This window comes from Ursus americanus, chromosome 11 (assembly GCF_024610735.1).
Source record: "Ursus americanus isolate L20-20 chromosome 11, mUrsAme1.1.p, whole genome shotgun sequence".
Taxonomy (NCBI): Eukaryota; Metazoa; Chordata; class Mammalia; order Carnivora; family Ursidae; genus Ursus; species Ursus americanus.
Window position 1 is genome coordinate 34,677,277 of NC_142137.1, and position 27,040 is coordinate 34,704,316.

Sequence of the window (27,040 nt, forward strand, 5' to 3'; positions counted from 1 at the left end):
GCACTTACATTCTCTCTCAGTCCTTTGCAACAACCCTGCAAGGAAGGTAGTCTCCCCACTGAGATTCCCATTGCACAGATGAAGAAATCAAGAGGTTATGCAATTTCTCAGTGTCAGACCTCTAGCAAGTGGTGCAGGTTGGCTCTGCATTCAGGCTGACTCCGAAGCCTATGACACACTGTCTTGTACACTGTCCTGAAGTAAACATATGACCCCTGCAATCTGGGGAATTTGCCTTCCAAATAAGCTTCCAAAAAACTATTAACTCATGTGTTACTGATACACCTCTTTGTATGTTTTCTATTACCTATTAAATTATTCTAGGGAAATTAAACTTTTTAATAGTGAAACTTTCAGGAACATGACATATAAAACCACCTTCTAATTTTTCTTTTTTTTTGAAAACCTTCCGGATATAGAGGAGAAACATTATATTGGTAGATTAAGGAACTGAAATGAAAATAAGACAATCTCTTGCTTCTAGTGCCCTCTAGGATAAAGATATCTTACATACATTGAGAAAGAATCTTGCTTCACATTAATTTTAACCTAAAAGTGCCTTCCTTTGAAAGATGTTAATTCTTCTCTACTCGGACATCCTACAGTGCTCATAAGTTTATTCTTGGTTTCACAGTAGGTGACATTTTATCACCAATGGAACACCCTAATAATTTTGTTTTGTGGCTTTTGAAAAAAGACATATTACTCAATATGAGTTTAAATGTCAACAGCACACTATAAATTGCCCCTAAATTGGCAGCATCAGATTTTTCACTAAACACCTGCATTTAAAAAAGTAGAGATATTGATCATTTTTCAATGCTCTTTCTACTACAGATCCATTTAGACTTTTACTATGTAACTACAACTATTACTAGAGATAGAAAACAATTATCTTGGACTCTATGTGATATGATTTTTAAAGTAAGCATTAACATACAGTATGCTTATATCATTGATCATCCTATAAACTAAGATTCTCTATGGACTAAAGATCATCTGAGATGTTTTGTAAGTGATGGCAAGTATTTTCTGGGCTTGAAAATGCATTACTCTAACCATTCTGTTAGAACTTTAAAATTTGATAAAGTCTAATTTTTTTTTTCAAATGGTAGAAAGAAATAATCATCATTTATTCTGTTGCTGGATGGCAAGTGCCCAGCATTAAATATATGCCAAATTCAGTGACCTGTTAAAGTAGACTGCATTTCTTAGTATTAGCTTTGGGAACAAATGACTTCCAATTTTCTTCAGCTATTTTACAGCTTAAAGATCAGGCAAATACTTTCATAAATTTAAGAGGGAGGAAAAAAAGATGCCAAGTTTATCAGCAGAAATCAAATTATTTTACTATTCAAAAAGATGACACAAAACAATAATAAAAATGGGAACAATGAATCTATATTCTACCTATTGCAGATAATATAGGTTGACTTAGCCCAAAATCTCCTTCTCTTGTTTGTCTCCAGAACATGAGCTATAAAAGCCAAAGGTATGCTTTCCTAGCCTCCCCACAGCTCAAGGTGGCTCTGTGACAAAGCTCTGGCCAGTGAGACATTTGCTGGTGTCTGCTGGCAGCTCTGCTTTGCCTCTTCTTTCTGCCTTGAATGAGGCATGATGTGAGCAGGTGAGCTGTCAGTGTGGCTATTCCGCTGCCATAAATGAGCGTAGGCTCAGGAGCACTGCAGAGGCATCATCCAACCAAGGCCTGCTGCCCTCCCACCCCCCGTTATGTTTTAAGTTCACACTAAGGTTATTTTGCTAAGCATGTAAGGGAGGATTGTTATCATCAGGGAAAGGACAGGTGACACTGAGTCTGTCACTTGCCTCGCCCAAGCAACCTGGGGCTGTGTCGATGTGAGGGAGAGGAAATGAACTATTACCTTTAAGAAGATGGCCAAAACTTTTTTGGTTTGTTTGTTTGTTTTTGCCTAGAATATCCTAAAAATGGAGCCAATGATGAACTGAGGAAAGGAGCAGAGTTTGGGAACAGCAGCTCATATTAACTGGATAACTGAATTAATTTTCACTTTGGGACTCGTGTGTGTGTGTGTACACATGTGCATGTGTATTTCATGTTTGGTCAGAAAAATGTGCCACTGTAAAACAGACTCTTCACTCTAGAGAACAAACTGAGGGTTGCTGAAGGGGAGGTGGGTGGGAGGGATGAGCTAACTGGGTGATGGGCACTGAGGAGGGCACTTGTTGGGATGAGCACTGGGTGTTTTATGTAAGTGCTGAATCACTAAATTCTACTCCTGAAACTAATATTACACTATGTGTCAACTAACTGAAATTTAAATAAAAACTTGAAATTAAAGGGAAAAAAAAAACAACGAAGGTTATTGTAACTTAACTCATAGACTATCAACCACCAATGAATTTAACATCTGAGTCCCTATCTTTTGGTTGTTTTTTGAGTGATCAGATCAAAACTGGACTTATACCATACCCCCACTTAAGGGAAACAGGAAGTTTTCCTTTGCATTATTTACTTTCAAAATATTGCTTGGTAGCTGAAATTGCCCTAAACTGCTCTAAATGGTTGCATGATAATAAATCATATGATTTATCACAGAAATTATGGTAGTTGAGTCCTCTGTCCAAGCTTTAAATGACTGATATGTTACAGGGGCTATGGGGAGGGGCATAAATGGTTAACAAAATAGGTATGTAATCAGGGTTCCCGGATTCACCTACAAAACAGTTAACTTTACAGAACAATTTGACTTTTCTTTCCTCCACCTTGCTTGAAAAAAGTAAAATATTTCTTTAGAGTGGGATAAATTATTCAAATAAACATGGTTATCAGAGAAGACGACTACGTTGTATTTTTGGACAAAAATCTCAAATATTAGTTAAATTATCTTCTATAATATAATTATCCACAGCACTGGTAAAAACGGAATTACTCTAATACTTGCATCCCATTCTTGTTAACTATATTACATAGCTTAGTCTACCTGAAAAGGCCTCTCGTTAAAAAATATGTAGAAAGGTATTTTTACTTAATACTATGCTTCGAGTTAGTAAAACTAATAACACTAGCTGAAAAGTTTAATTGTTTATCTACTTTTATAGAGTTACATGGCTGAGTTACAATTTCTTTTTCTCAAAAGTAAAATTTCTCTCCCTCAAATATGTGTGTGTGTATATATATGAAAGAATACATTTCCCCCATGTTTTATTATAACTACACCAAATTTTGTTTAAAAGGTCAGTATACTTGTGATCTTCAACTACCAATTTCCATATAAAATTGGCCTTCTAACACTATGTATTTTCTTCTCATTGTTTGAACAATATTAGAATTCCATATCCTTCGTTTCTGGAAACGAGACTGTTGTTCCAAATAGAGAAGTATGACCTTCTACAGTTGACAGAAAATACCTTCCAAGTACTGAATATAAAATACTGTCCTTGGCTTAGGACTCTTTAACTTGATTTAAAATATCCTTGTTTAAAATGCTCCTCAGAACCAGAGAATATTTTGCCTTCTTCCAGGATGCTCTGTCAGGATTTATGAGGAATCTGTCCATCCTCCCCACTTTCTTAGTCCTGTCTTAGAAGAAGGATGCCCTTCCAGCAGCTAATTACTCATCTTTGAATTTACTGACAAAGATCTGAGGTCCTAGAATCTAATGGATCAAATGCATGGCCTGCAAATATTTATCCATGTTTGCCCACAGGAAACAGGCTGGGCAGAGGGGAGGGTGTTAGAGCGGCCTCAGCCCTCCTTCACACTGGCTGGCTCTGTAGAACATGCTCTCACAACAGGAAGCAGACCAAACTTTTGTCAGTCAGGCAGAGAGAAAATTCTGGGACAAATTGTTAGCAGCGGGGTGCAACTGCCTGCCTGTTCCAGTACTAGACTCTACGGACCCCAGTTCCAACTCCATTCCCACAGGTTCCTTTGTGCCTGGCTGACCCATTCATTCCTTCCACAAACATCTGAGCATTGACAGCTACATAACCCACACTGCCTTCCGTGCCTGTCCACCAGGGGCTAACCTTTGCACAGGTGAATGTCTGTAAGTCTTATCAGTGCTCCTAAGTACTTCAGTTCTGGGTCTACTTCTGCTCTTCTGCTTTTTCTCCTCTCTGACTTGGATCTTTCGGTACTGGGCTCTGTTCAGCTTCGACCCATGACTACCATGATACACGGTGCTGGTATTCTTTGAAACCCAGACTCACACCTCAACTCTATTCTCAGGATTACTGGTAACCATCTCTTGTAAAGAAACTGCCTTCCTAGCATGGTCTCTAGCCTTTGGGCCCTGTTAACTACTGGCCTAGTCCATCAAATAAAATGCCACTATACGTGCTCACACGTATGTATACTTCCACAACGCCAGAAGCAAGTGCTGTGATGCTTGCTACTGAGCTGATCCCATTTACAAGGTGTTTTTGTTTTTTTCTACTGAGTAACCTGCGTAGATGCTGATTCATTACAATTCAAGGTACCTCTCTCCTAAATCAAGAAATTCTTGATAGAGAAACTTAGGCATTCCTCCATGTTTTTCTAAGAGTTTTTCCAAAATGTCTTCAGCACAAGGGTCTAAATAGTGAAGGGGTAATTAAGATTTGGGTAATAGTAATTTCAAAATTGAAGGAAGGCTTTGACTACTTTTCAACTTTTATATAGCTCGATCTTTAGCGTGGTGCTCAAGGGCGTAGCCAAGTCTGCAGTGAGGTGGCTGCTGACAGATAAGGTTCTCTATTCTAACAGCCTGAGATCACAGCAAACAAGCTGGACTTTGTCCAAACCCTTGAAAGATGCCAATTACACTTCATCCCTCTTAATCACGAAGTCTGTGAAGAAGTAGTTATCACTGCTCTACCACTACTAGAGAGCGTCACAAAAACAAACCTGTGAAGTTTAACAAAAGACCACATTAAAAAATGTAATTCTGTTGGAAACCGCTTTTCCCAGTTTCTAGCCCCGATGGTAAAGTATGGCAGATATATGGTTTGTATGAAAAATGTTTTGTTTGCTCCTTTTAAATAAAGTGCTTGGGTGTTTCTCTTTGTACCCGTAGATTCAAAGTTGTAACATAATGACCCAAAAAAGGATGGAGTGGATATCAGTCCTCATTTCAATGAACACTTTCCTTTGGCTGACATTTATATAAACCAAGAATTTGTTAGCTACAATAAGAAAAATGTATTCTACTATAGTATGATCACAATCACATATTTTATCAATACTTAGCAAGTGTATTATGTAACATGAGATCAATTACCAAGTATTTTTGAGCTCCTAACTGGTTCCCAGCATGTCAGTTTCCTTCTGCTTAATCCATAACAATTCACATCTGGAGGCTGATGCTGTGTTTGTGTCTTGTAGTTATGTCTCTCCAGGTAGACAACAGAGTGGAAAGTATGGGAATGCACCCAGATTCTTTCCTTTCCTTCCCAGGATGTCAGGCGAACCAGCTCTCTGTACCCACTGGTAATGCAGAGATTGATGACTAACAGACCCGATCATCTGAAGGACAAATTCTGGGACAAATAGATAGTGAGAAAGACAACTCAAAGAGCTAAACTTGAGGTGGAGGTGACAGGGGGTAGGTGTGGTGGAGAGAAAAGATTAGTTGGAGAATACGCTAAATAACTAGTTATGTATAAGAAGGGGATGGGAGGGAGTGAAGACACAAACACACAAACTTTATATAATAGAAGTAAAAATGACACTGGCAAAAACATTTCAGGGCTTCCAAACCATACACTACAATGTAGGTAAATTCAAAACAGGTAACTGCAATGGGTACTTATCTTGACTATTACTGTGTTTCAATGTACACAGTAACAGCAAGTCCCCAGATTCAAGTAATTTCTTTCCTATGATCACCAGAAGAAAGTTCACTGGAAAACTAGGAAATTAAGAAAATTAAAAATTTCACTCAAATTTTCATGGGAACAGAGTATTTCTAATCCCTAATTGAGTATTCAAGGGGTTATGCACACTCTTGTGAAATCTGTGTTACATATAAAAAGAGACAAATATACACAAAAGTTTAACACCAGAAGATGTTTTTTCTTTTTATTTTATTGTAAAACTCAGAGCACATGGCTATCAGGCATGAGTATCTTCAGTGTTAAAAGTCACTAAGGAAACATGACTATCTTACTTGCAGATGAAGTTGTTACTAAAACCATAAAAGGCCACTGGTTTAAAACATGGTTTCTCAACCTCAGTACTATTGACATTTGGGGTAGATAATTCTTTGTTGTAGGGACTGTCCTGTGTTCTGCTGGATGTTTACCAGTATCCCTAGTTTCTACCCATTAGATGCCCTGTAGCACATACCCCCAGATGTGACAGCCAATGTCTCCAGACATTGCCAAATGTCCCCTGGTGGGGGTGGATGAAGGCAAAATAGCCCCAGTTGAGAACCAATGGTTAAAACAAATAGTTCCATTAGAATAATAATCCAAATACTTTTACAGGACTATGTACTAGGCACAATTCAATTTAATCCTCAATAAAAACTCTTATGAAGTAGGGTCTATTTTAGCCCCCATTTTACAGATGCGGAAACTGCGGTACAGAGAAGTTAAGTTACTTGCCCAAGGTCACTGGACATAAGAGTGGCAGGAAGGGAAGTCAAACACAAGGGATCTGGCGCCAGAGTATGTGCTCCTAATTTCTACCTGATACCTTTCCTTCCAGAATGTCAGGCGAACCAGCTGATAGAGGCAGAATGCATACAAATCAGAATTATTTTTCATTCAAGATTTTTAGTAGTCTTATAACATTGGGCATCTTCTATATCCCTAGTGAGTTCAGAAGAGTCATTTGTAAAACAGGAACCATAATGAGATTAAAACAAGATACTTTATCAAAGGTACTTAGGCCTCAAAAAGTTCTAAGAATAATGAATAGAATATTCTTATTTATCCCTACTCTTTACATGTGGATCTATCTTTGGTTTCTCTTCCCTGTTTACCTGCATACAGCAATTAGAACCAGTTATACAAAGAAACTACTATACAACCTGGCTGCTTCTGCTTTGGGTTACCCCTACTGGTAACCTGAAGCACAGAACACAGGTTGATCACAAATCATAGCAACAGGCCACGCGATTTGCTGAGGGCTGTTGCGTCGCTCCCGTATGCGGGCTGCACTGGGCTTCACAGACTGCATCCTCATAGTATTCACAGACAGCACGGAGAAATCCCCCCAAAGATGTCCACCTCCTAATCCCTGGACCTGTGAAATGTAATTTTACAATGCAAAAAGAAGAGTTTGCAGATGTAATGAAAGTTACATCTAATTATCTGAGGATAAGTAAGGTAACTTTAAAACACAGAGATAAGCCTGGATGATCTACGTGGAGCCCATCTAGTCACCCGAGGCCTTGGAAACAGAGAATGTTCTTTGTCTGGAGGCAGAAGAGATGCAGCAGAAGGGAAAGTCCAAGATTTGGCTGAGTGGCACTCGAGGCGACGTTGTCAGTTTGAAAACGGAGAGGCAATGGGAACAGGAGTGCAGGCAGCCTTGAGGAGCTGAGGCTCCTCACTGACAGCCAGCAAGGAAATTGGGACCTCAGCCCTGCAGTTGCAAGGACCTGAATTTCTCCAAAAACCTGAACGAGCCTCTAAGCGGATTCTCCTTCAGTGCCTCCAGGTAAGGGCCCGGGCTGCCTTCATTTGGCCTTACGAGACCCAGTGCAGAGAAACATACAAGCCCACTCACTCTGACCTACAGAACTGCGAGACATTAATTTATATTGTTTGAAGCGTCTACGTTTGTGATAATTTGCTAGAGCAACGAGAGAAAAGCAACACAGCACACGACGTGCTTGAACAAGGAGAACAGTAACGCACGCGCTGCCGCACCACGGATTACCAAGGCGCAGACAAGGGTTCAGAAACCTGCTCTTTCGACCCCCACACTATTTCTTTCAATGATAAATATCTGCATCATCCTGGAAGCAAATGGTTTTACATCCATTTACTCACTGGCTCCTCACAACAGCCATGAAAGCTGTTTACAGACGAGAAAGGCTCAAAGGCATTGTGTACTGACACAGGGTTGGACCGTTAATAAGTGACAAAGCCATGTGCTTTTTTATCTCTTTGCCTTTGCATGTGCTGCCTTTAACAGTAAAAATGTAGCAAGTATAGAGGATTAAACAAAGCAAGGCATAAAAGCACAGAAAGGCAAATGATTTTCTGCTGAGGGGAAACAGGTAAGAATTTGTGGAACTAGTAAGATTTATGTTGGGTCTGGATGCACAGGTAGGATTTCCAAAGATTGAATGCTAAAATGTGATTTTTTTTTTTAAACATGGAATCAAATTCTGGTGTGTGTGTGTGTGTGTGTGTGTGAACTGCTCACCATTAAAGTTAAAGTGTTTGGGCTTTATTCCGGTATGAAGCAGCGCTGAGAGGTTGTTAAATAGAGAGCATCTCCAGGTAGGTACATTTGATTAATGAACCAGTATTTCACAGGTATGTTTGTATCACAGTTAATGGAACAACATGAAAATGCCGGTGAATTGTCATTTCAAGGACACAGAATTTTCTGTAGTGAAAATACAGCAGAACCCCAGACAATTTTCCTCTAACAAGTAGTCCTAGGACAAAGACACTTCCAATAAGATAAATGCAGCTGGATGCAGCAGAGATGGAGGGACACCTCTGTGTAGCCAGGCAACCCTGTCTTCTCCAAAACTCAGGAGGCTCTGTGCATGGCTATACTGGTACTAAAAATCAATACTCCACCCCTTGGCCACAGCTGATTAGACACCTAACTACAGCTGGGTCAGACTCTCCATTCTGGGAATTTGGAATTGAGTCTCTGAGACGCTTTTTGGAATAATAGTACTTAACTCATTGGCCATGTAAACGAAAGGACTGAGTCATAGAGAACTTGTTTTCAGGGGAAAGAATAAAGCAGATATATCTAGAGAAAAAAGATCAAGTAACCCAGGATAAGAAACTGGAGGGGGAATAGCGGTCTTGGTACTAGGTGGCTTCCAGATTCCTTGTTCTACGCCCTGTGATGTCTTGCTGCATTTCTTGACTTGGATCCGTGAGATACCCTCTCTTATCTTTACAATAAATATCCCTCCCCACTTATTTCAACTTAAATTGAGTGGATTTCTATTCTTACAAACAAATGATCCTTGCATCAAATTCTCAGAAAAAGCACTTGGGACCATGTGTCTTTTCTCTGTTCCAAACATTTGAGAAAACCCGAAGACTAGGTCAATCTACTTGTCGGCCTTCTTCAAATATGTCAGAGCGGCTGAATCCTGCTAAAGAAGATCAAACAAGTGAACAGATGGGTCCATCCCAGAGCCATGGCTGCCACCCCAACTGTGTGCCAGCAAGCCTCCTGTTTCTCTAGTCACCCTTCTTGTTGTCCCTAGGCATCTTGCAGCTACCACCCCAACCTCCAGTTCCAACCATTGTGGCCTTCTGGAAAGAACTGCCTCTGTACTTCCCTACCTCACCGGCCACAGAGCCTGCTCCAGTACGGGGCCGATTTCTGCCAGCTTGTTACCAAATCCAAAGGCCAATTCTTAGTCCCTGTTTCTCAGCATCATTTGACACTGCTGAGACTCACAACCTAAAATGTTAAATACCTAAAAATGCCCCAGGGTGCCACACTCTGCTAGTTTTTTCTTTCTGTGCTTCTGATGTCCTTGCCTGTTGTCTCTTCCTCTGTGCATCCCTTAAATGTTCATGTTCCTCAGGCTTCAGGTCCTGGACTCTTGTAATAGGACACTCTGTCCTGGAGGGAGTTTATCTACTTCCGTGGCCTAACGGTCTTAAGATGAGTATCTCTAGTTCAGTCCTGTCTTTGCAGTGTTTACTGTGTATTTCCAATGGCCTGTGAGATCTTTCTCATTTAATGCAAAACACCCCAAACCAAATCCACCTAACCTCTCTCCTCTTCTCCTTTGCCTGGGTCCCCCCCCCCCCATTACCCCATGTAAAAGAACCAGGAACCCAAGTACCCTCTTCGACTTGACTCTACTTCCTCCTTCCACTTCCCTATAAATGTTCCCAAAGTTCTGTAAATGTGATCTTTTAAATATCTCAAGGATCTGTCCACTTTGGCTCTCCCCACCATCCCTGTATTAAGTAACCCATCATCACCTCTCACCTCGATTACTGGAAAGCCTCACGTGTGTCTGACTCCAGCCTTATCCAAAAATGCAAATTTGGTATTAAAAATGCAAATCTGATATTATTTGTTCAGTGTATCATCACTTAGGACCAAGTAAACATGCTTTGTTGTTACTTCTACACAAAATCTGAGTGCTGAGTCAGTAACAGTGCTTACTTTGACTCACAAATCTTTTTTGGTAATATACTTCATTATGAATTTAAAATTAATATTTCACTTCTGTTAGTATGGTCCTACTTTATGAACTGTCTCCCTTAAAAGTTAAATAATTGCAAGATTATTTATTCTAAAATTCAGAAGTCATAGTTGCCCCAGGACTGAGGGGTGAAAAGGAAGCACATTTAGACTTCCTGTCAGAGACTGACTGACTTCTCTCCATCTTGACTTAAACAACTTTCCGGAACTTCCAATTATTTTCATTAATGCTTTAAGTATTATTTTCAATAATTATATACACACAACCCTGTATATGTTATGTATAAACATATCATTAAGGTATGTACACATACATTAATACACACTAATAAACATGTGCTTCGTGTTCAACACAATATTATTAAGAGAAGCTTTTTCAAACAAACTGATCATGGGTTTTACTTTCAGAGTAAGTGTAAAAACAAACCAAAACAACAACTAAAGAACTAAAAACCAAAATGAAAACAAACAAAAACAAAACGCCAGGCTAAAATGGAACACCGTCAACCCTCATGCTCCTGTCTCCCCTCTCCTTCCCGGGCAAAGGAGTGACTTTGTGACTCCCAGTTCTTTAGTCACAATGGGTAAGATCCTCAAGGATGCCAAGGCGAGAGGAGGTGGGTGCGTTTGCCGGGAGTGAATGCAGTCGTGGGAGGAGGGTGTGTGTCAGACAGACCCAACGCCAAATCCCAGGTGAGGCACCCAGGACCTCTGGAACCCCAGGAAATTTGCATGACCCTTTTTGGCCTCAATTTACTATGTATAAAATGGGGGAAATAATACCAAATTACAGGGTTGTTCTGAGAATGCAGTGAGTTTATGTATGTAAAGTGGTTAGCACAGTACCTAACAAGAAACACTCAACAATGGTATGCTGTAATTACTTTCATATTTTTCACCACTCTAGAATTAAAATTACAGATAAAAGAGACAAAAATCTATGCAAAGATGAGATTGTAAAAATCTAGTTATTGGTTGTTTTAATTATATATAGATCAGGCTACACAGAAAATCACTTAAAGAAACTATTCTCAGAACAAGAAGAATAACATGCATTCTACTGGGAGAAAGAAGGAAGCATATTATAGAGGATAAGTAAGAAGCAGTACTTTTTATTAAATGTGTGGTCTTAACTGCTCCCTCTATTTTAAACCTAGAGAAGAAGAGAAAATTATCAGGTGTTGTTATTGTTGTTTTTCTTCAGCAAATTAATAGCTGAAGTTTAAAGAGTCAATTAAAGAATAAATAAGTTATTTTAAATATTCAGGCAAAATTCTGTTTAGGAACTGGGGTCTTCTTATATAATGAAGGGAAACTCTAGGATTCATTATATACAGACGTTCTCTTTTATGACCACTAACGTGCTCTGTGCCCCTGGGGTTTGTGAAGACAGGGAACTCCAGGCTGAAGTACGGGAGTGGTGATCTCACCCAGGGATGGAGGAAGAGCCATCCCTCCTGCCAGTTTTGCCAGTTTCGTTTACCACCTTGAGATCAGCTCTTGAAAGTGCTGTCTGCAAAAATCCCCCAGTGCTTTGGAAAGCCCTAACAACTCTATGGTGAGGCCTGCGATTTCGAATCAATCAAAGGCATTCTGTCCTGAGATAGCCTTCCAGCAATTCCGCTGAGAACCAAAGGCCCACAGATATGCTAACCAATCATGTAACCAGAGAGTTTTCTCCCTTAGGAATTCTGAAACCTAGCAGCAAGTGCCCCACAGGTCAGGGAAAAGGTGATCTGTCTGTGCACCAGTGCTAATGTCTGGAGTTCACGTCTCAAGCTTCCAGGAAAGCGAGAGTGCTTAGTCCCCTCTGACAAGCACAGTCACTTCGCGATGATTAAGGTGACTGGTCTAACATATACAGTCCCACTTCTGCTACTCTTCTGCTATCCGCCTTCGTGTCATTAGGTCCACCTCTCTGTGAGAGAAGACACAAAAGGACGGAAGAGGATTAATAGCATGGGTAGAAAATATAAAAGAAAAAGACAGCTAAATTATTTTTTTTTATGGAATAATTTATATTCAAATACTTAATACACAAATTAGAAGTATTCTTTTTTTTTTTTTAATTTTTTTTTTTATTAATAACGATTTTTTATTATATTATGTTAGTCACCATACAGTACATCCCCGGTTTTCGATGTAAGGCTCGATGATTCATTAGTTGTGTATAACACCCAGTGCACCATGCAATATGTGCCCTCCTTACTACCCATCACCGGTCTATCCCATTCCCCCACCCCCCTCCCCTCTGTAGCCCTCAGTTTGTTTCTCATAGTCCATAGTCTCTCATGTTTCATTCCCCCTTCTGATTACCCCCCCTTTCTTTATCCCTTTCTTCCCCTACTGATCATTCTAGTTCTTATGTTCCATAGATGAGAGAAATCATATGATAGTTGTCTTTCTCTGCTTGACTTATTTCACTAAGCATTATCTCCTCCAGTGCTGTCCATGTTGTAGCAAATGTTGAGAACTCATTCTTTCTGATTGCTGAGTAATATTCCATTGTATATATGGACCACAACTTCTTAATCCAGTCATCTGTTGCAGGGCATCTCGGCTCCTTCCACGATTTAGCTATTGTGGACATTGCTGCTATGAACATTGGGGTGCATATGGCCCTTCTCTTCACTACGTCTGTATCTTTGGGGTAAACACCCAGTAGTGCAATGGCTGGATCATAGGGTAGCTCAATTTTTAACTTTTTAAGGGACCTCCACACGGTCTTCCAGAGTGGCTGTACCAACTTGCATTCCCACCAACAATGTAGGAGGGATCCCCTTTCTCCACATCCTCTCCAACAATTGTTGTTTCTTGCCTTGTCTATTTTTGCCATTCTAACTGGCGTAAGGTGGTATCTCAGTGTGGTTTTGATTTGAATTTCCTTGATGGCTAATGATTTTGAACATTTTTTCATGTGTCTGTTAGCCATTTGTATGTCTTCATTGGAAAAGTGTCTGTTCATATCTTCTGCCCATTTTTTGATTTGTTTATTTGTTTCTCGTGTATTGAGTTTGAGAAGTTCTTTGTAGATCTTGGATACCAGTCCTTTATCTGTAGTGTCATTTGCAAATATATTCTCCCATTCCGTGGGCTGCCTCTTAGTTTTTCTGACTGTTTCCTTGGATGTGCAGAAACTTTTAATCTTGATGAAGTCCCATAAATTCATTTTATCTTTTGTTTCTCTTGCCTTTGGGGATGTGTCATGAAAAAGGTTGCTTTGGCCGATGTCGTAGAGGTTGCTGCCTATGTTCTCCTCTAGAATTTTGATGGATTCCTAAGACAGCTAAATTAAGACAGCTAAAACTAATACTTGATTACCTGTGGCGTATTTAGGTGTAAAATCCTAAACCTCTGTTACCACATTACAGCCAAAGTAGAGGAGTTAGGGCAAAGCTTTTATTTATCAAGAACACCTACACCCAGATTCCTTTTCCTAAAGAGAAATCTATAGTCGGTTAACTCAAACCTTGTATTACAGTTTGTTAAACTTCTAGCCCCCAAAGAAGTCCTTTCTAAGTGCCTAAATTCTAATGCCTTTACCTCATGCAAAGCTGGGTTGTAATTCTCCAGATCACAGGTGGGTGGAGAACTACAACCACAGAAGCAAGTACACTGAATCCCAGATTTACAGGCAGGTTCTAACGGAACTACATTAAAGAAGCATTAAGACAGAAATAGATGAGCGGCATTTCCCCCAAGGGCGACTGGTTTTAAACCTCTGTATTTTCAGTTCATCACACTATGCTCTATCTTGGAATAGGACTCTTTCCTATTTATAAAATTACTGTCTATTTGATTTCAATCAATTTTGGAAACATTGACAAGGCTTGGGAAATGCAGGTATCTTTTGATTTTAACTTTTCCTGTTTTCCTCACCACCGATGGCAAGCAGATTTAAAATCCTAAGGCTGAAAAAACAGATTGTTGGGGTGGCATTAAAAAAAGAGCTAGAGATAAAGGAGACTAAAATATACTTGGGGTCAGCAAAGAATACCTTTACCTTCCTACATTAATCAGTTTTTATTAAATAAATCCTACTCTGAAATCTAACTTAAAAATAATACCATAGGTCAAAAGCTTTCTATTATTTTAGGTTGAATCATAAGAACTCAGGACAAAATTCAGGCAAAATGTTCTTCAGAAAGTCTTTAAGAATATAATGTTCCAATAAAAGGAAGTAAACTTTGAGAACATTAGTTGATGTTCTGTTTCCAAATCTAATCCTCCAGGCATAAACTACAAAGTTAATAAAGAGCAGATTAAAACCAACCAAGAACAAATTATTAATTCCGTTTTCCATTTCACTCTTCAATTCTTATTTTAAATGCACAAGGAATCTCTGCCGTTAAAGCTGCAGCAGTTCTAATAATCAACGGATCTTATCACAAAGGGTGTAGATACTTTCTAAATGAAAGCACCATATGCCTAATTATGGAGCTAAATTTATACATGTAGCTATCTCTGAATGAAACATTTTCAGCCTTTCAGCTCACAGAATATTTCTTTCCATGCCCTTAAGGTAGTTCCCCAGATTTCATTCTTCTCCTTTTTTCCCTCTCCCCCAGTCCGCGCACCAGGCCAGGAAGCCAGAGGTAACTGGACACCGACGAACGGTCACGCTCCCAGGGACTTAAGGATGAGCATCGCTCCGATAAGATGACAATTGAAACGAGGCGAAAGAATGCTTACTTTCCTGCCACAGGAAACAGGAATTTTGGCAACAACAACTGAGTAGGGAGGTAACAGCAGAAAATACAAGCTAGTATTGGTTAATGCAACAATACTGCAGCCAAAGCTTCCTTTGCTTTCCTGGAAATGACTTCTCAAATCCAGTTACTTACCGACAACCTTTTTCTCAACAAAAGTCCAAGCTTATTACTCTAAATAATCCCTAGTTCCTGATAAATAAATACTATTTATTGAATAATGAATGCTATGTGCCAGGCATTATGCTGAGAGATTCACAGATACATTTCCTACTTGAATTCTCACAATGACTCTGCACCAAGAGAAATGTTAGCCCCATTTCACAGGTGTGGAAAGGGAGGCCCAGAGGGTTTGTACTCTGCCGGTGCTTCACAGTCTGACTAGAATTCTGGTGATATACTTAAATTGTTCCTCAATTTGGTTACACTTAAGACAAACTGCCTTCCATTGTTATATTCTGGGCGGTGAACCTATGGTATAGAAAAAGGTGTCTCCACCCTTAAGGGGTCTATATCTAGTTGGAAGATAACATATATGCCCATGAAATGAGCAAACCCACAGGGCAGAGCCAGAAATAACAAATGCCATGGAAATCTGGAAAAGGGAGAGAGATCAGTAAGTGTTGGGAATGTGAGAAAGGGCTTCACGGAGGACACAGATGCTGAGCAAGTAAAAGGACATTCCAGTTGAGTGGAATAAACCAAACAAGGCAAAGCCCTTAATTAGCTGTGTTTTGGAGATGGTAACTACGCAAGTTTAGCTAAAGCAGTGTAGTGTAACTCAGGCTAAAGTCCCTCCTTATTTAAGAGCTGTGACTCAAGAAGCAAACTGGGGCAGATTTAGAGAAGACCACACCAGCTTAAGGAATAGAGACTGCATTCTAGAGCAATGTTTTTCACACTCTGGTCACTGGATCAGCTGTTATCAGTCACCCGGGAACATGTTAAAAATACAAATTCTGGGGCCCACTCAGATCTACTGAATCAGAAACTCTGGGGGCAGTGCCTAGCAATGTGTGTGCGTTGACTTGCCCTCTGAGGGATTCTGAAGCCGGCTGGAGTTTGAATCCCTACTCCACAGGATAGGTGACTTGAGAGAAGTGATATTTTAGGAAGATTAATCTAATAGTGATCTACAGAATGAATTGGAAAAGGGACCATTTACAAATTCATAAAACCCACAGAGCTTCTACCGTGCAATTATTTATACGAGCCCTTTTCAGGAGCTACAAAATATTTAACTGGGAAAAAGAAGACTAAGGTTCTTTCCCAAAATATCATACCTTCTTACAGAGAAAATTTTTATTAAATTCTAATTTCTCTAGTGGAAAATAACCTCTAACCTATTACTTTTCATTTCAGTGTGGTACTGTAAACATTACTTATAAAAACATCATTGTTTCAAAAATATTTGCCTGGGGGGCAGGGGGGACCCAAACCAACTTTAATTGGGTGTCTCATGTATAAAACTGAAACCTAAGAAAAATGACAACTCTTATTAAATGTAGTCCACAACTCTAGATAATAATGAACAGAAATGATTGAGGACTCTACCTAATTTCAAAATCACACACCTGAAAAACAAAATATTGAGTATAAATATGAAGCAGGCTAACTTTTAAATAGAACAAACTTTTATATTCAATTAAGTGTTGACTTTTAAAGGAATATTGCAAGTATCTACATTTATTCCAGCAATGTTACATCTGCCCAAAAGATTTTTTATGAGCAACCTGCACAGCCAGTTTATGAGTCATACAAGAAAGTGCATTCAGTTTTTCATTTTATAAATCATTGTGAAAACAACTTTAAAATGGGTAAAGGTATTTCCTACATTGATTGATCTCTATTCACTAGATCTGGTTCTGAATGACTTTTGACTGTTACAAAATATCAAGCTTTCCCTCAAAAGACAATGGCTTATAGCCTATGAGGATACACAGAAGGGGCTTCAAAGATGAGTGGACACCATTTTTGGTTTCTGGGATTATATAAAGTGGGGGTATGTGTGTCACACTTAACCTGAATAACTCCTCTTGGTATGTTTGCTTAAACAAGCACATTCATTCAACAAATATTTACTGAGTCCAATTAGGGGCAAGGCCCAGGGTTAGCTGACCCACTGGGTGCGTGAGGGGGAGGCTCTTTATCTTGCTCTCAACATGGCAGTCCTGGAAGAGATTCAGGACTATGAAGAGCCCATGTTACAGAGATTCTGTACTCTTGGAGGGAGAGAAAACAAGCACTTCTAACCTGTGCTATGGCTTTATCTTATTACTGATAGAACACTTAATAGATCGTAATTTTTATTCACCCTAACTGCTAAAGCAGCTTAATGCAGTGGTTAATAAATCATCTTCATTTTTTATGCTCCTCAAATTGCCCAACCCATCTGACTTCCTATTTGTTGGTGTTGGGGTTGTTTTTAAGCTTCTGAGTTTTTCATCATGCATTCTAAACTAAGTAACTCCTAGGAGGCATAAATAATGAAGACTAACCAAAATGTTTAATATGAGTACACAATGTATTAAATATATGCCAATTACTACATAAAGTTCCTTTTACACTTAATAAGAATGCCTTATAAAATTGCTGACCTGGGCTAATAACTCCTGAAAACACAGTATGGACTGTTGAAGCATTTCTAATTATGAGATGAAAACCTGTAGTTGACTAGATACATTATAACATTCGACACTGCTAGTTGACTACAAAAATAACATGTCTCAGAGAACAGCATCCTAAATATTCTAAAATTACTATCATCTCAAGCCACAATTTATAAAAATAATATAGTACATTTATGTCAATCGTTATTCACCGTGTTAACGCAGTCTTAAAGCCAAATTTAAACAGTTCTGGCGTTTGGCAGACTTTTATGAATTAACCAAGGTCAGAATAAAAATACACTTTGAAATGTGCAGCTCCTCACTATCTTAAAAATGCATGACTAAAAACACACTCTTTGAAGGAGTAGCAAAAAAAAAAAAAAGGGCCCAAACCTCATAAACAAATCAAGCTTTTCTTTTATTCTCAAGATACCTTAAACAAAATGCATATTTATCATATTTAAAACACCAAAGGCCTCTAACATATGACATATAATGTAATTTTCCTTCTGTAAGAATTCAGCTTTGTAAGACCATTTTCTGGCATCACTAAAATCACTTCTGAAATTCTATTTGGACTATTTTTGATCTTCAACTATAAACTTAAAATATTGGAAACCATCCTGATGAATTCTAAAAAAAAGAAGGGTCCCTCACACCTTCCCCAGATCTTCAGAGAGGCCAATACTTTCCTCAACTATCTGATGCAAAAGCCCAACTATAACCTAACAATGAATATGAGCTGATGGGAGATGGCTGGGTCTTAGCTGAGGAAAAGTAGACTGTTCCCAAGGTGCCTGGTAAGTCCTCTTATCAATAAAGAGTACTTTTTATCCTAAGAGACCAACCCAGGGAAGAAGCAAATTTTGTTGTAAGTTGGGGTTTTTTGTTTTTTGTTTTTTTTTGGTTTTTGTTTGTTTGTTTTTAAATAAAATACTGTATATCACCTTACAGGCCCTTGCCTCCTTTGGGAGCCCATGTCCACCAGCCAGCTTGTTAGATCTACTTTCTCCGATGGACACCCCACTCCCTAGGCTTCCATACTTTGCTTTTTCCCCAAATCCTGCCCCTTTAATAACTTGTTCTTTTTTTTTTAATTTTTTTTAAAGATTTTTTATTTATTTATTCGACAGGATAGAGACAGCCAGCGAGAGAGGGAACACAAGCAGGGGGAGTGGGAGAGGAAGAAGCAAGCTCATAGTGGAGGAGTCTGATATGGGGCTAGATCCCACAACGCCGGGATCACGCCCTGAGCCGAAGGCAGACGCTTAACCGCTGTGCCACCCAGGCGCCTCAAATAACTTCCTTGTTCTATCCAACTCACAATGAGGAAATGCAACTAGTCAACCAACACAGAAGAAAATGTTGCTCAAAGAAAAGCAAATTAAATACACAGATACTGTTTCATCACCTATGAAATTTACAAAGATTCAACAGACTACATTCACTATATTACAAGTGAAAGTAAAAATTGTTTCTGGAAAGTAATCCCTCAAAATGTACTATGATCCTTTGACCCATTCATTTCCTCTTTCAGGAATTCAAGGGGAAATCCTACTTATGTGGTCAGGGCAATGAAAAACAAGATGGAAACCTAACGGCCAAAGGTGTTTATCTCAGCATAGTTTTTTGAAAACAAAAAACTGGAAATAATCTAAATGTGCAGGTCCAAGGGAATGGTTAAATAAACTATGATGCTTCTATTTCATATATTATGCTATCATAAAATGACACTTCAAAAGAAAATGAAAAAACACACATATATACAGTGTGGTTATAACTGTGGGGGAAAAAACCCCTATATGTTGGGGCGGAGTAGTGTTCATATTACCTGTGACTAAGTGATAGGAATGTGAAGGATATATTTTTCTTTTTTCTATTCCTGTGTACTTTCAAAATGTTTTTTTCCTAAACCAGCATTAGTTTGCAAATAAATAAGACAATGAAAGACACTTCCTTCTTCTACAAAACTATTCTCACCGTTGCTAAGACAAATCTCAATATATAATAATTTCTGCTGGGCAACTTGAGTGATATACTTTTAACAGCAGCCTTTAAGAAGCAATACATCAACAAAAGGGAGGCACTGATGGTGAAATTTCAGGCAGCTGGGAGTGAGATTTTGCTACTGGGAACACACCCCTGTGCTTCCTTAATCATTCTACAGAGCTGTCCTTTTGCCTTATGCCCTGATAGAGATACAGGGAGGAAACACACCCTTTTAGCAGCTCCAGCACATGTTCTTGTGAAAGGGGAACTAGGGTCAGACAATCACGCCCACACATCAGTTCAGGGAAGCTGGACTAAAGCTGGACTTGGCCACCCCCAGCATGGGCAATACATAAGCCTTTGCGTCCTATCCATGGGCCCTCTGGTCCCTTAGAAGAATCAAGTGCTCCTCATAGGACTTTGAACAAAGACCATTCAGTGAGAAAGGATTGGGTAGATAAAGTTTCCAGCAGTATCTCATGGTCTTTGCATGGCCTGAATTCACTGTCCCCCACAGTCGTTCACAGGTCTGTGTCCATGCGCCACGGCCAGACCCTTCCATCCCCACCCATGCTGCTGCAAAGATGCTGTTAGTGCGTGGTGTGCTGTTATCAGACCACCCCTGAGGAAGCCGGCATCCTTCCTCAGGTTCTCACCCCTCTCTTCCATGCTTCCTCTCCCACTGAGCGCCCTCACGGGAAGGACTGGGGACAGGACGGTCCAGTGGGAGACCCACATACAAAAGCAAGAAGACGTGCAAATTAAAGTTACTATAATAAGGCCTGCGTGTCACTAAAGGCAAGGATGTAGAGCAAGAGTGATGAGAACACAGTGGGGCCTTTCGGGGACTGGGCCTTTGATAAGCTTAATAACCAGGGAGACGAATGGACTGACAGAAAAAAGGAAGTGAGGGAGGCATTCTAGTTACAAAAGGCAAGTGAACACAAAGGATGGTGGGCTTTTTAATTTTATTATCTCTGTTCTGGATTACCTGCAGGACTGCTGGGCTCTAACGTACCTAAAGCAACTGCTTCAAGACGGAAAGGAGGGCTGCAAATGCTCTTAAGCCTTAATCTCATTTGGTTTTCTTTCAAGTAGCTAATGATCACAGAAGTCTTTATCAGGACAGTGGGGGTAGGGCACTGCTGCCCCTTCTTCAGAGCCAAGGAATTAGCCAGCATGGCTTTCTCAGGCAATACCTTACCAAGCAAAGATGGTCCTCTCCCTCTAGGATGGTTTCAGTGGGGCTTCTCCCTGCTGGCCTGCCATTCAGGGCTGAGGAGGGAGGGACAGGCTAGCCAGTCTCCAAAACACATGTTCTCATCAGAGTCAAGAAATCACAGGCGGAGTGTGGCCTTCAGGCTGAGAGGCAGTCCCCAGCTCTGACGTTGGTGCACTGGGGGAATCTCAGGAAGTCACAGCTCCCTGGGCCTTGTCTCTCACATGGAAAATGAGGACTGGGCTTCAGGATCTCCGAGGTCTTTCTGGGCCTGGAACCTTAAGAAATCTCAATTCGTGGCTCTCAAAGAAGGGCAAAATCTTTGAGTTACAAAGTACAACTGATTTATGTGAATTTTGATTATTAGATGATAGACTGAGCTCTGACTATAGCATTGATCATAATTAAGTAAATTTCTGTCAAGTCTGAAATAATTTTCTTCTCATTTCTTAAAAACATTCCTCCAAAGATAAAACTGGTTAAAATGCACTTTACTCAATTTCTCTATTTTGGGGAATGGTTTCAATGCCTAAGGAGGTAACTCAAGCACTGGGATTCCTCTGAGAAGTACCACTTCAAGGAGCAGGCACATCTGACTATGAGAAAGAGACTAATTCTTTATCAAATACTTGAAGTATAGAAGCTGAAGAAGCATATCATTTTAAAGATACCTAAAGTTTTTTTGGAATTTGGAAGGAATCTGAGAAAAATCAGAGTTGGCAGTAACACAATAAAATCATAGCTGTCTGGAAAGATCATCTTGATGAAGTGGAAATGTATCCTTTTAAGCACCAAACTTGATTTAAATTGTTTTTGGTAACTTTTTGAAACTTCATTATCCACTTCCCGATTTACCAAACATCATGAAACAAAGTAATCTTGGATTGATGGCTTTAGGGAGTGACTAATAACAGTAATAGCAGCAAGTGGCATTTATCATACATTGCGGGTGCCTGATACCCCTCTAAGTGCTTGCTGTGGGTGATGACATTTACGCCTTCTGATCGCACAAAATGGGTGCCCATTGTCTTCATTTTACAAATGAGAATACTGAAGCTCTGAAAGATTCAGCTGCAACTTGCTTAAGGTCACAAAACTTGTAAATGAAAGGGATTTGGGTCTGGGTCATCTGCCTCCAGACCAGCCCTTCTCACCCTGCCACAGCGCTGCAAATGGACAGAGCAGGAGCAGGCAAGGGTATCCAGAGACTGTCTAGGACCTACTTGGGCAAAGAGAACTGTGATCCTACAATAAAGAACCCATAGATTGTTGTAATTTTTAAATGAATGTTTACTTTTTAAAAAATACAATCCTTCAGGCTAGCTGTCAATTCTTCTGTTACACATCATGCAATGTCAAAAGAGTATGTATATTTATAGTTTGAAAGAGCTCCCCCATGCTGTCAGACTCCCCTTCTCTAAGCTGCCTCTCTTCTTCCTCCTTTTGGCCTCCCCGCCTCTCTTTTTAAAGAATGTCCAACTGAATGATTACAAGGGCCTCTGCTTCCTGCCGAGATCTTTATCAACAGAAAAAAATGTCATGTCACACTTTTCCTGGGTGGCTTTAAAAAGAAAAGGTCTTCTAAATCATGCCACTAATCAGATTTTAAAAATGACTATAGTTAATGTCACTTAACTACTATAAGGTCAAATTTATAATACTGCAGAATTGTGTTTTGTACTCATTCTACATTAGCGTCTGCAAATAATGAACACGGCCAGTCCATTTACATACTTCTGTGGCATTTTATTCAGGAGACAAGCCATATTAAGATAGTGAGCAACACTCAGCAAGGATCCAGCTTCCATCCTCAACTCAACTCTAATCTGATTTCCAGAATAATCTCTGTCTCAGTTGTATCTACTGTAAAATGAAGAAGCAGAACTATCTCTAAGGACTCCTACAGAACAATACTTTATGACTTAGAACATATGTGTACTTTTAAAAATCAGAGAGTTATAATTTTTATGGCATACTGTTGGTAAAAGAAACAATTTGCATAATTTTTGTAAAGGATCTTTAAGCAGGTTTGGGAGTGAGGGTTAAGGGGGTGCTGGTTAGAGGTAGTTCAATTACTTAACACTAAACAAGACATGAAGCTAAGAACTGAAGGAAAAGTCATGACTTAATTTTCCCAAAGAAAGAATCTCTTTCTCTTTCTTAAACTATCAAATATTGGTTTCTCCTTTACGCTTTTTGTCTGCTTAGCGGAAAGGCATTTCATAGTATCTCTGGAATCCATGGGGTGGATGTTCCTATTTTGATCAATCAAAACTCATCTTTGACAAACACACACATCTTTATGGTTTTGTAGGTTACAAAGAACTTAAAAGGTCATAGGTTCTCTATTGGGGTATGGGCTATATGCAGGTTCCAGCACAGTTCTGATTTACCCATGTGTATTGATCTCTCATCCTCACACTGCTCTGTAGGTATTCCTCCCCTCTGACCTTGAGACACATGCTTGAAACTCTCTTTATTGAAGAATTTGTACTACCACAGCGTATGGAATAATTCAATATAAATATGTAAGTTTTCCACTGCATTCCAACAAGTTCGGATTTCATACAAAGGCACTTATTGTACATGTGAAATATTAAGATAAAATTCTCAGGATGGTTTATTTTATCAGCTCACCTAAAAAATACAGAAGCACTGACTCAAAAATGCATTTTTTTAGCCACTTTTCACACCTTAACTAGGTTCTAAGGCCTATGAATCTTAAGTTCCCTGGTAAGAGGAAGACAGATATCCCTCTCAAACAAAATTATCAATAGCTTACAGAAGACTAAGCTGAACGTAATTGATCATCCATTAACAATCTTTTCTTGCTTTCATGTACTAAAGTTCAATAGTCAGCATCTACTCCACCACTTACAGTGTTGAAATCTTAATTTATTCATTTACCTAGTAAAGAGAAAAAATTTTTACAAATACTTTATGACCTAACTACTCTGGAAAGACCTAAGAGCGGGGGAATTTTGCATTTGCCTATTGTCCATGTCAGGTATGTTTCAGAGTAGGGTGAGCAGAACAGGAAAGGTAACTCAAGGGTATTGAAGTTCCTCTGAAGTCAGGTCTTCAAATTCTGGCTTTTATTATTTTGCAAATATTATTTTCCACACCGTACAGAACTACCATACAGATAAATTGGAAAGTTAAGTTTTCAAAATAAAAGTATTTGTCTGGGTAGCTTATTCCTACATCTGATCTTTAATAAAAGGGTTAATCATCAAAACTTAACATAAATGATAGATTCAAGAACAACATAAGGCTAGTGTAAGGCATAAAAATATATTTTAACCATTAGCCATCAATATGAACGCTTTCTTTAAACTTATGATCATATAAATAGGTCTAGAATAAAAAAACTAAAAATGCTTTGAGAAACCTAAAGACAACGGTGACCCCCATGGCTGACCAATCCTAAAGCCTTACCTGAGAGACCCAAAACTGACTGTCAGCCCCTTCACTTCCTGCCCCATTTAGGTTGGTGGAGATTCCAGTTTGAGAAGGGAGGAATCCCCTCTGACAAGTTGTCTTCAGCCCCTATTACTCTAGGACTCCTCCATAATTCCAGGAGGGGAAAACCAAAGTTATTCATCCTCTAAATTAGGATTATGGCTCTAATCCTAAAGGATAGTACAAGCTCTTTGTACAGTCTCAAAACAAAACAAAAAAGAAAAGATAGAAAAGAAAAAAGCTTCCTGATTTTATAAAAGGGTTAAGGTAGAAGAGGAACTATTCTTTTAAAAATTCCATGGTGCTATTTTACCTTCTGTCCATTATTTTAACACTGCTTTTTAAAACTAAGGATAACCTAAGTATAATTTTTAAAAGATCAAACTCATGAAAATATGTACTATGTATTATAAAATTCAGGGAAATTCAAGAGTTGATTTATTTACAAAGTTTTCATGGGGCGGCATCTTGATTTCAATTTTCGGTATTACAGCAAAGATTTACCATCCATCAAATTAGTAATGGAATTCATACAATGGCTTTTTTGTGAAGGGAGCTAGGCAATATCCTATTTGAAATTACGACTGTGTCCTCTAGGCACAAATTTGTTAAAAATTTACCAAGGTACCAGTAACACAATTGTGTTGGCAATATAAAAATAGTATTAGCTGTCTTTAAACCAAATTTACAAATTAAATGTTTGGCTCAGAAATTATAGTCTAAGCTCTCAACATATTAGACTTGCCTATACTTTCTAAATTTTAGCCATCAAACTCTCAGTACATTCAGGTGTGATAGAGAGCCTAACAAAAAATAGAGAACTAGAAAATACAGGAACAGTAAAGATCCAAACCAAGGCAAAGATCCACTGGTCCATGACAAAAAGTCCATGGTGGTGCCAGAAACTGAATATGAAAGTGTGAAGTTAACGTGCAGTGCTCTATTCACAATAGGTAACCACGCTTTCCTTTCTGAAACTGAACATTTTCAGCACAGTTTTAGAATAGCATGAGTTACTTTTTTTTTTTTTTTTTGGTTTACAAAGGAACGCATCTGCCTGAACTAATCTGATGAAAAACCATAATCCATTTCTTCCCATTAGCTTTTGACTAAATACTGAAACTAATTATGCTAGCTTTTTTGGGTTCTCACGGCAACATGGAATTTTAAAGAACACATTTAGTTCCACCACTTTATGCAAGACTGGGCAGTTTCAAAACATCTAACTGCTAAGATGTTAGCACCACACAGATACAGAAGGCTACATAAATTTTCTTTACATGGCTAATTAAGACCTTTTGATTTAGAGAGATAACATGGATCCAGTAAGGGCAGATAGGCATACTGTTAATATGCTGTCCTGAATTCCCACTGCTTCTGCTCTAAATGCACTTTTAATCACTATTGGTTGGTACCGATAGCTTTTTAACAGCCATGAGTCTTTAGTATTTAAAATAATTTTCTTGGACAACTGTGATCTGGCAGCTCATAGGAATTTAGAGGCATGAAATGTGTGAATTACACTGTTTTAAACTTAAGGGAAACATAAACATACAGATCTGGGGTTAACTTACCTATGGGTTTTGTTTGGATATTTTTAAGGAGAATGGAAGATGAAGAGGTGAGGGAAATTGGTGAGAAATAGAGCTTTTTATCCACTTTGCTGGTTTGGTATCCCTGACAGGATTTCATGGAGAAAGGAATCTGCTAGACAGAAGTTGTCTGGGAGGCAAAAAATCCATTTGTCCAAGTCTGGGGTTCTATGCCTGAGGAAGGGTCCCAAAGTAGAAAGCTGATGGGCTGGAGGAAGCTATCTGCACAGTAGGATGAAGGCACCCTCTTTGTGCCTACGGTAAACTGAAAGGGACCCAAATCTTCTTTAACTTGCTCAATTACAGCTAACCAAATTCACCTGGTCTTAAAGTTGCAAATCCTGTAACAGTCAAGCTGCCTCCATTCTGTAGCTACTCAAGTTAAATACCTCTTCACCAACTCAAAATTCTGTTTACTTTCTGAAAACAGGACAATGAGGATGCCCTCTTTTCTGATTACTTACCCAAAGTCAAAACATAATATTTATTTTCACAGAGACTCTGAAATTTTTTAACTGCCAATATATTACTTACACTTACAATGCATTTTAGAAATCTGAATCAAGATTTGGGATGAAATGTTTTTAATATGGTTCCTACAGCTCTTGGGTTGTGTTAAAATCCAGGCTGGCATAGTTTCACACAGGAGAGTAGCTGTGGAAGGAAGCATGTCCACAAAAAGCCTGCTGACTAGTGACAGGGGACCAGGAGAAAGTCCTGGCTTCAAGTCCTGACTTGGTCACTAACTGACTCTGGGGTTTGGGCTCCTTAAATTTCATCTTTAAATTGACAGTCTTACATGACTTTAAAGGTACCCCTCAGCTTTAAGCCAGTTAAGTAGCCATATGCTACAAATGCTAACTGAAAATTACAAGAAATAAATTATGAAAGACTTATCAAAGTCCATGTTTGTCTTGGATTAAGTTTGTCATCTTTGTGCTGCTATGGAGGCAAACCTGTTGCATCACATAAAATACTCTTTTTCTGAATACACCAGAAATGCAAGAAACAATAGGCTGGCTTTTTTAAATTTTCATTTTTTAAAATGTAAACAACGTGTGTCCCCTACGATAGGAAGTTCTCAAGTTTCACCTTTATAATCTATAAGTACACACAGGATG

At 39.0% G+C, this 27,040-nt stretch overlaps 1 protein-coding gene across 9 annotated transcripts in view; it reads right to left on the reverse strand.

The window, feature by feature from the left end:
* MAN1A1 (mannosidase alpha class 1A member 1) overlaps positions 1 to 27,040 on the reverse strand; it is a 185,176-nt gene that overhangs the window by 156,983 nt on the left and 1,153 nt on the right. The window lies entirely within an intron of this gene.